Raw genomic sequence first — 14,687 nt, forward strand, 5'->3', positions numbered from 1 at the left:
ACTTGTCTTTTTTTTAAACAATGTATTTTGTTGTGAATTTTTTGGTACAGCTATTTAGTACTATATAACTAAATATCTTTTTGTTTTAGCCTTCAATGCTTATATCCCATTACTCTTATTAAGCCAAACTTTAATCTATCCTCTGGGAACTCAGCACATCGCTCCCCATGTCCAGAGCTGCCAGGAGAACCCTTGGGGGGGTCTCGGAAATCCTGGAATGTTGCCAAGAGTGTTTGGTGGCTTGATTTTGATCCATCCACAGAAGTGACAGCAGTTTGAGGACATGAGAATCACTTTAGAGTGAAAGGTGTAAAAGGGACACATTTATAGGGTGAAATATAAACTTTAAGGTTTTTGGTACAGGGGGGTTATGGAGACAAGATGGAGGGATCAGGGTGTGTCTCGTCCTTCTTCTTTCTTCTTCTTGTCTTCCATCTCCTGTGGTGATGTTGGCACTTGGGGATTGCTTTATGATGAAGGTGCACTTGCCAACATGGGTGAAAAGTATTGGAAAATAAAGGTAAATATCATGTACGTAGATTTTAGTATAAAAAGACATGACCGCCCTGTGGGTGGTCACGAGTGCCCTTGGCTGCCTTGCAGATCAGACCTCTGTTGGGCAGACAGAAAATTTTGTAGATAAGAAACAATAAACAATCTGAAGATCGAAAAGCTGAAGAGTCCAGACTCGTCCTTTGAAACGCGTGCCACCCAAGAACCACCCTACCCGTGTCCGGGCAGAGACAGACAGCTGAACCCGACACTATCCTACAAGCAATCTTTGAAGTTGCTGCAGGGGGTGCAGCCCTGCCTTCCTGGCACCAGCCAGTGTTGAGATTCACCCTCTAACTTTTGATTAGTGATTTTTAATAGGATTTTTACTAGAAAAATTCAAAGGTGTTGGTGTAGAAGTGGTGTCTTTTTACATATTAGTAACATAGCAAAACGACATCATTCACTGAGAGGAATTAAATAAGTCATAAATTCAAGATTCTTTAGTTCACATTCCAGAAAAACATTGAACTTTATCTGTACTGATTTTTTAAGACTTAATTCCACTGTCAGCTTTGTTAAGTGCTTGCTTTTTACTCCATAGTTCTAACAAAGTCATTTTATTGTAAAAATTTCAGTACAGTTGTTTACTTGCATGTTGTTTACTCTGATGTTTAACTGTTTTTTGACAAATTTTCAGTAACCTTTTTGATATAATAGAGCTTAAATAAGTTAATTCTTGTTAAGATTAATTTTTGTTTAGTCTCAGTAAGGTTAACTTTAAATTCTTCAGTAAGGTGAACTTTAAATTCTTTTAGAGATACTTTATTAAGATAAGTTTTAGTGAAGTTGATTTTAAGTTTTGTTGAAGTATCCCCATTTGAGTTTTAATTCCTTTGCTATACAAGTGAATGACATAAAGTCTGAATGAATTTTTGTCAAAATTTGCTCATTTAAATTACAAGATAATGCTATTTTGCTACAGAAATAAGAACAGTTTTTGCTATTTTATTTTTTATAAGTAGTACTGAAGAATGAGTCTCCATATTATGACTGTAATTAGTTATGAGTTATTTAATGCTTTCTTTTACTTTTTTGCTTTAATGTCATATATGTCTGAGAAAATATAACCTCAATTTCTTAAGACAATTTCTACTGATATATTAAATAACACTGATTATGCTGTTAATTTTATGATGTGAATTCACTAACTTTTTATAAAAAGCATTACTTTATTCATTTGCTATTTGTCTATGGTACCATTGACTAACTAATGATAAATGAGAAAGCCAGCTACTTTACAAACCTTCACTTATTGTTGTATAACTATTTATAAGACATACATTATTTTTCTAAATACTATTACTAAGAGGTTTCTAAAATATATTAAAAAGACTCTTCCAGTTAAAAGCCTGGACCTTGGCCAAGTCTTGGCCTTAACTAGTAGAGAAAATTTTCTGCACCAAAATAATTTTCAAATAATTTTGACTTACCGAATTTAGACCTATAACAGCTAAACCTCCTTTTAAGATGAAGTTGGAACTCTTACCTGGGAATGATTTTCCAAGCCCTCACATTAAAAAATAAAGCTTGCCAGTTACTACAGACTCTAAGTAATAGTACAATATTAAAGAAATTGATAAGGCATTGTTGTAAATGACCATTTTATTTTTCATGTACTACTAATTGTATCTATTATCTGATTTATTTTTATTTAGTGTAAGTTTGTTGTTATGTTACATATTGTTTTGCTTTGATAGTACCTTCATATTCATAATGAGAAACACAATTGGTGGAACCCAAAGAATTCTAATTTATAATAACTCCATGAAATTAGATTTTTGTGCTAATTTTAAATACATGAAAAAAGAATCAGTCTAAAAATGTTTCTCCCTATCACCCTGTGTATAAGAATCAAAATTTTGGTACAATTACACTTCTGGCACCCTTTATGCAGCTGCTATCAGAAATGTTTTTAGTTTATAAAGATCAAGACTGAGCCTTTTAGTGGCTGGAGTTTTAACTAAGATCCTTTTTAGGATAGGTATGTATTTGTTAATTTTGATAATAATTGTATTAATCACACAATACCTTTCAATGTGTGCAGAGATTAATTATTAAGGCCATTAAAAGAGTATTTTTGGTCAAAAGGAAAGGGGGAGATGTTGGAATGTTGGGGGACACAAGACAAATTATGGACTTTGGACCTGGTTAACATAAGAGATTTGGTAACAGGATGCCTTGGCAAAAGCAAATGGAACTTTGAAAATTAGACCTAGATTGCAAGAAGATTAAATCAAACCGGTTTAACAGAAAAAGAAAATCCCATTAAACTCTGCAAGCAAGAGATGTTGTTACATGCATAATTTTGTGTATGTGATTTTAACCTAATAATTGTAGTACACATTACTAGTCTCCCTGAAATAGTATATAAGCGTTTGTATCCCACAATAAAATCGGATTCTGATCACAGAGTCAGTCTCCCCATCTCTTTCCATCCCCAACAACGTAATATTTTTGTTTTCTTTTTTCTTTTTTCCTTTTTTTTTTTTAATGCTTCCTTAAGATTAAAGCATAACACAGAAAAGTACTGTAAGGTTAAAATACTTTTGAGATGACTCGCCCTGAAATACTTGTAGCTACTGTTAAGGCCCATTGGCCAATTCCTGCTTAATTTCTGAGAAACTATAAAATTCCCATCTGTATTTTAGTTCTAACAATCTGTTGTTATGGTGGAGATGCAAATTAATAACAACAATTTTTGAATCTGTAGGGATGCATTTACCATTTTGTAGCTGCCTTTTCAGTCTCTGAGACATTAATGAAAAAAAGGAGAAGTATTGACACTGTTTTCAACCTGTGGACCATATACTACTGTCCACGTGCTCAGATTCAAAGCCAAACAATGATCTCTGGCCACATTGGGAGGAATCTTCTGGATTCAAAATACTAGACTAGTATTTGATTTCCACCAGCACAGTCCATCGGGCAGCTTCTATCATCTGCATTTCAATATTTAATCCTCCTCTCTGTTTACCGTGCAAAGCTCTTTCAGATTTATGGTGCGCCCACTATCTCACCATCTGTGATGTTTGCACCAGGTCTTCCACAGAAAGGAGCTGTAGAAAAGGCAAGCTAGGGCAGTGATTTCTGTTGCTCACTTGCAATACCCACAAATCAAAACTTCAGCCAAATTTAAGGCTGAAAACCAAAATGCCTTCAAAGGATTAAAAAAATCATCATTCAATGCTGTGGTTCAGTATTCAGGACTAGAGCACCTCCCACAGGCTGAGAGAATGAGGGCTGTTTAGCCTGTTGAAGAGAAGGTTGCATGGAGACCTCACAACATCTTCCGGTATCTGAAGGGAAGTAGGAGCGGGACTCTCCATTAGGAACTATGGAGACAGGACAATAGGCAATGGCTTCAAAGTGAAAGAGGGCAGGTTGAAATTAGATACTAGGAAGAAATTCTTCCCTGTGAGAGTGGTGAGGCACTGGCACAGCTTGCCCAAGGAAGTTATGAACACCCCAACCTGGTGTTCAAGGCCAAGTTGGATGGGGCTCTGAGCAAGCTGGGCAAGTAAAAGGTGTCCCTGCCTGTTGTGGTTCATTTTGGGTTTGTTCTGTTCCCCTTTTTCTTTTGCCATGTTAAAGAGTCCTGCCTTGTTTCAGTTAAGTGTCAATCCCCAAACCCCTCCCCAGTTCCTATAGTTACAACATGTATCCTTTAGTTCTCCACCCCCGATTGCCTGCCTGTCACTCTGCACCCCTGCCTCCTTTTCCAGAAACTTCTGGCCAGGGTTTCGGGTGATTTGCTCAGGGATCGGGGCCCCTCCCTTAATTCTGTATGATTAGTTTTATCATCATTTCTATCCTTAATGTATCCTTCCCTTCTCTCTCCTGATTTGTTACCCCCCCCTCCCCTCCCACCTTCTTTATAAACCGAGGTTTCCCTCACCTCGGGGCTCTCAGCTCTCTTTGGGGCTCCCAGCTCTCTGCCTCGGGACTCCTTGGGGAAGTTCAGTTCCTCTGGGGCCTAATAAACCCGATAATACTAAGAGACTGAGAGACGCCTCTTCCTTTCCTGCGGGTTGGAGTTCAGCAGCCAATGTCCACAAGGCAGATTATTGCCTTAGGCGTAGTACCCGGCTTCGAGTTGGGGAAGCACCCCATTGGTTGGAGATGGGCTGGTCAACTAGCCTGGGCGTACTCTACCGGCCACGCCGCTCCACCTGCCCATGTCAGAGGGTTGGAACTAGATGGCCTTTATGGTCTTTTTCAACCCCGGCCATTCTATGATTCTGTGATTCTGCTCTGGTAGCGTTCAGGATGGAGCGTGTTCTGCATGTTGGCCATTTCCAATATGCCATTGGTTCCAGGTGCCATACACTAGCTTGCTACCTGAAAATTCTGTCAGAATGAAGAACATATATTATACACATAATAAATGAACAAATGGGTTTGCATATTTGTCCATTAAGTTGTTGATGAGATTGTTGTGAAGTTTCTTTTGGTTTTCTTGTTTGCTCACGAGGCCAACTGTCCTTGTGTCTGCTGCCTCAAAGGCAGCTTGTGCCTCCTCCTCCCTCCTCCTTCTTTCAATTTCTTTCTGTCAACAAGATCTATGGGAATTTAATTATTCGCTTCATGCCTTTTCATAGAAACAGTAGGGAATTGATAGCTTGTTCCCTGAAGTACATTAGGAAGAGAAGGAAAAATTAATCATGTGGAGTGGAAAAGTTGCTATCTATTTTCTTCCAAGAACTACCCCAAAAGATGCAGGGGGTGATGAAGCCTGACTAGATGAGTTTCCCTTCTAATGGAGGAAACTACCATGCAAATAAGGACTCTGTTCTGAGGTCTCAGAAGAATAGGGAAGCATATGTTTTTGTAAAGTGGAATGTCTGTTAGGCACTTCCCTCTTCAAAGCAGTGTGTTCCATGCCAAGCACACAACAAAGAAACAAAAGATGAGTGTGACTCTGCATTCAAATCATGCAATGTTCCCAGAAGTTAATTTCTCTCTTCTATAGGACTGACTTGTATGTAGATACACAGTAAAGTGAAGCAAATGTCTACTTTTCATTTACGTTTACCCTTTGTCTAATAATAACCTCAACTATAAAAATAATGGTTGCTTTCCTCACTCAGACATCTACACTCCTGTGGTTTTAATCCAGCTGAAGTTACCCATCATTGACAACAAGTTTGCTATTAGGTCTCTGATCACACAGATGCTTCTCATGCCAGTAACAAACCCATTGCAGTATCAGCTTCTAGACAGCACCCTACCCATGCAAAGTCTTCCCTCTTCAACCATTCTACACTTGTTTCATTTGTGAAAAGATTAATACATAAAGCAAGAAGTTGCTGTGCTATTGAAATGTGCCTTGTCAATACCTTTTCCTTCTCTCCAAGGAGCTATAAATATGTGGGAAAGGCAAAGTTATTCCAAAACAGGAAAGAATTGCCCCTGTATTCTAATAAGAGGCCGCTCTTTGCATAGTCACAACTGTTCTGCAGGAGATTTTCCTTTCTTTATGTATCTCCACCTTACTGTCCAAACATTTGACTGAGGAATACCTTTTCTTCTTGGTTTTGGTTGGAGGTTGCTGTTACATTGCTCTGCACCAGTGCTTCCAGACTGCATTCCAGGCCGTTGGAGTCCCTGGGTTATAGACAGGGACCTGCACCTATCACCTTCCAGCCCGGGCTGTAGGTATCTCATTAATCAGGAGTTGGGCTGTGTGAGGATCAGACCAAATGAGCTGTCTAGACCCAGGAGTTTTGAACTCCCTATAAAAGTAAACTCTGAACAATAAAACAGGCTGTATGTCACAAGGACCTCTGGAGTGTGTATCCACCCTCCAAGTGACACCCCTCACCATAACACTGCTCTGCTCTCACTGCATGTGTGTGTGAGCACAGACATCTCATTGATGACACACACACTTCTGTCTACATGTTCCATAGCTGGGACATTCGATTTTTCCTTAGACAGGCAGTGTTTGCATGATTTAGCCAGAAAAAGCCCACTTCCGAAGACACTGAAAAACACTCAAGTTCGAATTTCCTGAGAGAACTGGAAGAGGTGTGGGAATCGGAAAGATAGAAATCTTCACAGACTCAAGAGGGTTTAATTTACAGCCTTAGAAGAAGCCTAGATTGATGTGAAAGCAAGATACACAGACACTGAACAGAGAAATCATCAACTTATGTTTCTATAGTTGTAAGACTCTGCTTTAAGTAAGAAACTGTATTAGATAAGATAATGAAGGGGTTTATAGTATAGTAATGTAGTCATGTGATTGTAATAGAATAAGCTGAGAGTTTAGCTATTATAATAGACACATATGTGTACATGTAATCAGGCCTTATTGGGCAAAAGTATCCACATTGCAGTAGAAAGAAGTAAAGGTGACAGCTTAGAAAAGCAAAACACTCTCTGGTGACTGTCCATTGGATTACAAAGTTCTATGGCTACAGGTGTATTCTCAACTGACTGTGAACGAGCTCTTTCTCGACTTCTGCAATGAGGTACACTGCGCACAACATCCTGGTCCTCTGCCGCTTCATTCTGTGATCTGCACAGAACTGAAGCTCAGTGAAGGCATTCAGCTTTGCCACTTTTCAGCGTCTGTGCTGCACGAATGCACTGTGACATCCCTCCGGATCTTCTGTCCTTGCAAGGCTGCAATGTGTGCACCGGTACTTCAAGTTAAGAAGGAGTGGGCAGAGAGCACTGCAATCTGACAGTGGTTTGCAGGTTGTATAGGAAAGAGAACTGCCCCTTGAATGTGGTTACAAATACAAATTTCCACCAGTTTCAGGGGTACACTCCAGCCAAGCTCATTGTTCTGGCACATTTTCTCTCTGTGAAATGCTTTCCAGTATGATTCAGATGACGAGACACAGAATATGGGGCTACATAGTGCTGAGAACGTAAGTGCCTGGCCTGAGTGTCTTGTGGCAGAAGCAGTGCACTAGAGCCCTTCTCTGCTGCCACAATGATCTGTATGAGAAATAGATGCCTATTACCCTCCAGGAGAGTAAAAGCAGGACTGGTTACAAGAGTCGAGGAATGAAGCCACAGGGCACCGGGCTGGTGGCTGCAGCATACCGGCTGTAAAAGGAGCGTGGCTGTTACTGGCCTACCAACCAAACTCACAGTGGCAGTCGTAAATAATAAAGTTCAGCAAGAGCTACTTGTGCTGCTACCTATGCCTCTTCCAACTCCTCTGTGGAAAAAACTGTGCCTACCTTTCGGTTCTGAAATCCAGAGAACACAATGGTAGATGCAGGGAAGGACAGAGTGCACTGGTGAGTTTGATGTGGCTTACATGGGGCAGGCGGAAGGTGCAGCCCAAGGCTCGCTTTTATTTCTAGAGCCTTTTTCTATGCAAACAGCTGCTGGAGGTTTGCAACAAAGACGTGAGAGTGAAAAAGTGACGGCAGGTCTATGTGGGAAAGAAGATACAGAGCATTGTGTGCAGTGTAAAAGCTAAAAGTTAAGAAAAGGAGGTACTTTGAGAACATCGTCTGTCTTGACACTTCCACCTGCATGACCTCTAGCTGCTTGGACAAGGTGACAATGAAAGAAGGTGAAAATATTTGTGCTGCGAATGTCAGTTGACACAGGAAAGAGGGTAGGTTGGCAAATTACTTCTGTCCTGGCTGAAAACGTTTGGCTGCGATGATAGTCTGCCACTTTGAGAGAACATGCTGATGCTATATATATATATCGTTGAGAAGGAATGTGTGAATCACTAGTGTGTTTTGTTTAGTTGACAGACTGCAAAGGGACTGTTATGGCCAGCACTGCCTTTTTGTTGTAGAATGTTTTCTTGGAGAGTAGCTGCTGGACATTTTGAAGCAGTTTGGGATCTTCAAGCATTAGAGTGCGATATGGTACATAGATCTTAAGGGAAAGTGCATATCTCCAGGGAGCTGGATGCAGTTCAGTGGGTGCGAGTTACATGTTGAACAGCTGATGTCCCAGAAAACATTCTAAAAGGAAGAGGCCGTGCTGCAATTGCCTTTTATTTTGAAGCTTCTAAACTGCACAGCCAACAATTAAATGATTCTTCTTCCTTCTCTGCTACATGCAGGATCGCATTCTGTCAGAGCCCAAGAGCTCTTGCCCCCACCCTGCTCCCACACGAATGGGGCTGGGCTAGAAAAGCACTTGTCTTTTTCCTGGGCACTGTCAACGTTCATCAAAATAACCCCACCATGGCATTGTCAACTCACAAAACAAGGACACACACTGAGCCCAGCTCGAAACCACCCCCTGGACACAGCCAAGTCAGCAATGTCCCTGCTCTCAAATCAACTGTGTCAGGACAAAAAGATTTAACCAATCTTCCCCTTCCAAGTGGATACTCTTCTTTGCATCACCCTCAAAGGCCAACACCAGCTCTTCTGCCCCAACAAACTTTTTCACTCTCATAGAGTCTGGTAACAAGCTTGAAAACACCTGCCAAAAACAGAGCTCGCAAAACTGTCAGTGGAGAAAACTCATTGCTGCCTACAATTTCAATTGCACCCATCAAACTACAAACACACACCCTGCTATTGCCCCTTTCCTTCTCAGCTCTAGGTACCATCATAAGCCTTCAATCTCATAGAGTCAGGATCTAAATGGAATGGCACCAGGGACCGCTCACACACTAAAGCTACAAGGGACAAAAACTTGTCCTGCAGAGGCTTGGCCTCTGCATTCCCACTGACAGTTCAACAACTCGAACCCAGAGAATTGCCTATTGGGAAAAGCCTTTCAATTCACTGAGACCACCCAAAGTGCCCATCCAAACTTGCTTTCTTTGCCAAAGAGAAGAACTAGAAGCCGATCTCAAAAGAAATGGCATCCTCTCCTCCAAAATCCAAAACTTCCAGGGACTAACCCTATATAAAGGTGCCAGAAAACTGATATTGGTCATTACCTGTGCAGGGTACTAGATACGCTGCACACCAAGACCCAGCGCGGCTGTTTACCTTGTCCAAAAGAAGTGTGCTGGCAGAATTTCAAGAAGACTGCCTCAAGGAAGTGAAAACACATGCCAAATGGATTCTTTCAGGAGGAAGACTGCCTTCCAAAGATGGATACTGACTCCATGATTGTACAAATTGAGTCAGTGCTTCCAAATCAAATATGCCAGGATAGAAGGTTGCTGCCGCCCTTAAGCTGCATGACATAACTTCTTATCTGCACCTCCAACACTGGGGTGAAGTTCTTTCCTTCCCATGAGAAAGCATTGCTGTTCTCTTTCAGGAACTTACCAAGTAAAAGATGCATACCACATCCTGTACTGACTCTGTCCAACAATGACTCCTACACAGAAGGGGCTGTCACGATCCATCCTTATGAACAGGTTTCGTGATGGTTCGTGGATTGATCTCAGGGTGCAAAAAACTGACACGGCACAGGGGATTTGCAGTAATAATCAAAACAAATGCAGCTTTATTGAAATAACCACCACAAAAATGCGTTGGGGAGGAAACTGGGGAAAAAAGGAAAAAATAAGGGAAAAGAGGGAGGAAAATAATGGGTATATAGCTACCAAACGTAGTACCGCAGAGTCCTTTGGTATCCAGCCGATGGAGTCCACCAGGCCACGTCCGGGGAAATCTCAGAAGCGCAGTTCATCTGGACCCCAATTATACTCTTTTTTGATGGGGGAAGGGGGAATGGATTTTGCAACCAAAACAAAGGTAGTTTATTGTATCTTCGGGGGGAAAAGAATGGTGTTTGGATAGGGGTACACACAGTCCATGTTCAGCAGCAGGCAAGAGCCATTGTTTTCGTGGTCCACTGCCTGCCCCTGCAACATCCATCTTGTTTTGGGCAGCTTTCCTTCCCCCCCTGTACACCTCCCCCTGGTTGGGGTTTTCAGTCCCAGTCCCTGGAAGGAGGTGAGAGGGGACCTTCTCACATAGGGATTTCATGTCTCGGTCTCTTGATGAAAAGGCTTCTTACATCTCAACTCGTCTGTCACAGTGGTTATGAACGGGTGAGAGGACTTAACTTTTGGGGGGGACCACCCAAAAGCTTAGGAGAAATCCAGCCAGGCTGAGAGGTGGGGAGAATTCCAGAGCTATTGTGCAAAAGGGCAAAGTGCCCTTTGAGCTCAGTGTAGCATATACCAAATGCACCTGTGAAAACAGTAACTTAGCAATGCTCTCAGGTCTCAGGCACATGACTTTCCCCTACAGGATCAGCAGACATTATGGGTTTTGTTTTTCGCTGGTCTCCCCAATGATGATCGTGAGGCAGATGAGGGATATTTCGGACAGACTCTCACAGGGGCCAGGACAGAAATGTCTAGCTGGACTCTAGCTCCCCACGATACCTTATCAGCTGCCCTACCAACAACGATACCTTATCAGCTGCCCTTCTTCCACAAGAAGAGAGGTGTTGAATTCCAGGTGGGGGACAGGTGAGCAAGGTCATGCAAGGCAAGGAAGGGGTTCAAGGGCAAGGCAAGTGGTGAGTTTGCAAGGCAACACAAAGGAGAGGGAAGCAAGGCAATAAAAGTGGTAGAAGGAGAAGGAAATGAAAGATTGGAGCTGGACAAATGGAAAGGAAAAGAAGGATAGGTGAGCAAGTCAATGCAAGGCACTGGGTTGGTATGAAAGGCAAGGGAAGGACATGCATGGGTCAGGAAGGCAAAGGAAAGGAAAGGAATGGTCAAGAATGACAAGGAAATTCAAGGTTTGGTAGAAAAGGAAAGGCAATGTAGGGGAGGGGTAGGCAACACAATGGGTATCTTAAGAGGAAATGTCCATGCATGGCAAGGCCAAGAGAAAAGTGGTAGAGAGGTCAAGGTAGGGGATAGGTGAGTGCAGCTAAGAAAGAAAGAAAGTGCATAGCTCTCTCTTGTGTGTGTGTGGGGGGGGGGGGGGGGGAAGTTTGCAGGATGTAAAGCAAAGAAAGCTGTCTCTTGATTGTGGAGTGAAGGGATGTTTTCGAACCTAAGCAGCAAGGTCCAAGCAACCTTTTCATCCTGGCACATGTGTGTGTGTGAGACATAGCCAGAAACTTCTCCATTTAGATTCAGACTGCAAGTAGGACACAGAATGTGACAGTGCGAATAGCTGAGCAGGAAAGCACATCACATCAGCATGTTTCAGCAGAAGCAGTTTGTGTGAGAAGGAGATGTACACGTGGGACTCCAGCAATAGGACAATGCACTCAAGCTGAGAAGTAAAGTGCAATGCCTCAATGCGAGCTCTGAAAATAAAAGGCTGCAAGGAAAAGGCAAGGGGGCAAGTCAGTGAAAGCTTTCTGTCCTGGCATACTGAGCTGTTTGAAGGTGAACCACGATTCAGTTTCACTAAGGACTGTGTGACACTGAGAGGATGTGCTTTTCCATGTAGCTGAGAAGGAAAATGAGAATCACCAGTACATCTGGCAGAGTTTGTAGGCTGCGAGGAGAAGGTGTCGGCCAGGCCTGGCTTTTGGCTGTGGCGCTTGTTGCAAGGAAGAAGCTGCTGGATGTTTTAAGCTTTTTGGGATCTGTGAGAGTGAAAGACTACGCTGGTACTTCAATTAACTAATGATTGTTGATCATGTGGCTGAATCTATGACATAAACCAGAAGTGAGATTTTTCCCCCATTCACCCCAGTTTTTTCACCTTTTCATCCTACAGCCTGAGCCTTTTGATGATACTGTCAAACACCTTGCCTTGAAAGCTAGCAGTGTCTCAGTTCACCTGCTAAGAAACATGGAAAACAGCTAATTTCAAAATTGCCCTGAGCAGAGCTGGTGTTTCAGTACCTGAAATTACCATTGCGAATACTTGCAAGAATCACATTTTATTAGGCAAACATTTGAAATATGGTAGTAGTTTCATCTTCTTGTCATTGCAGTCCTTGGAAGTTTTGCTATTTACTGAAACAGGAAACAGATCAAACACGAGAAGCTTAAGAATCCAAGGTCACTGGCCATTTTGCAAATAGCACTTGATGAATTCAAGGTACCATTGTAACATACAGAATGGCTCTGTGCAGGAAAATGGAAGTGTCCTTCTTCAGGGGGGCAGAAAACCTTTCTATCGCATGAACTCTGGGAGTAATCCATCATGCCCCAGTGTGCTGTGGTCGGAGAGCTACACAATGGGTCTCTGTGCCCATGGCACTCAGAGCTCAATGCCCCACAGAAACTCTCCACCTTACAGACACACAAGTAAAGTCCATCGAAAATGCAGTTCTCCAGACAGCTTACTGAAACCAGCTAGGAGTTCCCAGCATCATGCTGGGCACTTCTGTCCACAGATAGCTTTTGTTTTAATGAATCCAGAACAAAGTTGCATTTTTCTAGTCTTTAGCTCTACTAAGGTATTTTAAGTAACATGGCGAGAAAAAAATTGTTTTGACAATGATAATAACAGAGGGCATAATGTACCTTTTGCTGCTCTCTTCTTTTGCTGCTCCATTTTGCTTGCTTTGCTATCGCTTTCTTTAAAATAAATGCTAGCAAAATACCTCATCAAGTCTTGCTGTGAAGACAGACTGCCAGAAAGGTCGAGAAACTTCGAAGCTTTACAAGACCCTTGTAGCATGTGTCTTGGTCAATTTGTATGCAGATCCTTACTTCCAGCAGGACTTTTTTGCACTGTTAGCACACATTGAACTGAATCCAGTATAAAAGCAATGAATATAGGAACTGTTCTCTTTTAGTTTGAATGGTGATAAAAATGCCTATCAAATAAAAGCATTTTAGAGCAGGAGGAAGATTTTATATGTTGCTAGCAAATCATAAAAGATGCATATTTACAGGCTGAGTTCCTTTCAAAATTTACAAGATTTCCAGACAGAAAACATATCTTAGTAAACTGAAAATCTAAATCACTGTCTATCTGGAATGGCGACATGAAAAAGAGCAAGAGGAAAAAAACCAAAAAGAAAACCAAAGGAAGCCAGAAATAAGGCACAACCTCTCATCCTTTTCTGCTTACTACAGTACCTCAGAAGTACCTTCAAGTGTCCTAACAGTCATGTTAAGTAGAAAACTGTGCCAAGAACAAATGTGGAAATCTGTGGAAAACTGTGCTATCTGAACAGAAACATATGGTTTGCTTTCACGACAATTAAATCTGCATGCAATATACAATCTGCATGCAATATACAAAACCAGTGGGAAGTTTTCTGAAGGCAGTCCAGAGACTGCCTTCAGAAAACTTCCCACTGGTTTTGTATAGAAATCACAAGCCGTAGAGATGACTAAGAGTGCAGAAACCTCCTCATATCCTTCTAGAGCAGGACCATGTCTTTGACCAACTCTTAACTAGACAACTGTCATTAGTCATGAGGGAGTCTCATGTTCAAGAGCTTAGCAATGACAGTTGGAAATGACAAAAAGCACACTGAAATTCTCCTTAAACTCCATCGCAGAGCAATGAAGGAGCTTGAATTCACCTTCTTGGGAAGTTTAAAAATGCACATTAACTTTAGGACGGGAGCTAAACCATTGTAACCTTTGTTGAGTATGTCTGTGTATACAGAGTTTCCATCATTGCAGAAGGAATGTCGTTTAACCCACGTTATTGTCACTAGTTGGTAAGCTGCAGTTACTGCAGAGTATCTGCCACATGTTTTACAGGGTGGGCTTTTGTGTGAAAACCCTGAATAACATTTCAGAGAGAAGTATTTTGTGGGGGGGAAAACCCCCAACTCTTAACTATTTCAAATAATGGTTACATTTGAAAGTAAAAAAAGATCTAAAACCTTTCTTTTCTAGACATATTACCAGCACAAACTCTACCAGAATTTATGACGCTTTTGATTATGACACGTAACTCTACTGTGGACATTCTTGCTCTGGAATATTCCTTAAGAAACAACATCCTCTCTAGAAATAAATAAAAAAAAAATTAGCCGAAATATTGGGCTGAATGATTTCAAAGGCTATGTACTAAAGGCCGAACACTTGTAATAATAGTAAGGAGTGGACTGAAAGTTATATCAATACAGCAGAACACAGTTCAAATATATCTTGTGTCCTAATGTTCTTACAGAAGACTGTAAAACACCTCCATTGTTGTGGGTTTGTTTTCTCCCTTTAGATGTACCTTCTACTTCTTTCCACTGTAAAACACCTCCATTGTTGTGGGTTTGTTTTCTCCCTTTAGATGTACCTTCTACTTCTTTCCACAGTATAAGAATGTTTATGACAAGATTGAATAACCTCATGCAAC

The 14,687-nt window shown here is 41.5% G+C and overlaps 1 protein-coding gene across 1 annotated transcript in view; it reads right to left on the reverse strand.

Moving 5' to 3' along the window:
• DCBLD2 (discoidin, CUB and LCCL domain containing 2) overlaps positions 1 to 14,687 on the reverse strand; it is a 78,131-nt gene that overhangs the window by 5,949 nt on the left and 57,495 nt on the right. The gene's annotated exons all lie outside the window — the stretch shown is intronic.

This window comes from Molothrus aeneus, chromosome 2, assembly GCF_037042795.1.
Source record: "Molothrus aeneus isolate 106 chromosome 2, BPBGC_Maene_1.0, whole genome shotgun sequence".
Taxonomy (NCBI): domain Eukaryota; kingdom Metazoa; phylum Chordata; class Aves; order Passeriformes; family Icteridae; genus Molothrus; species Molothrus aeneus.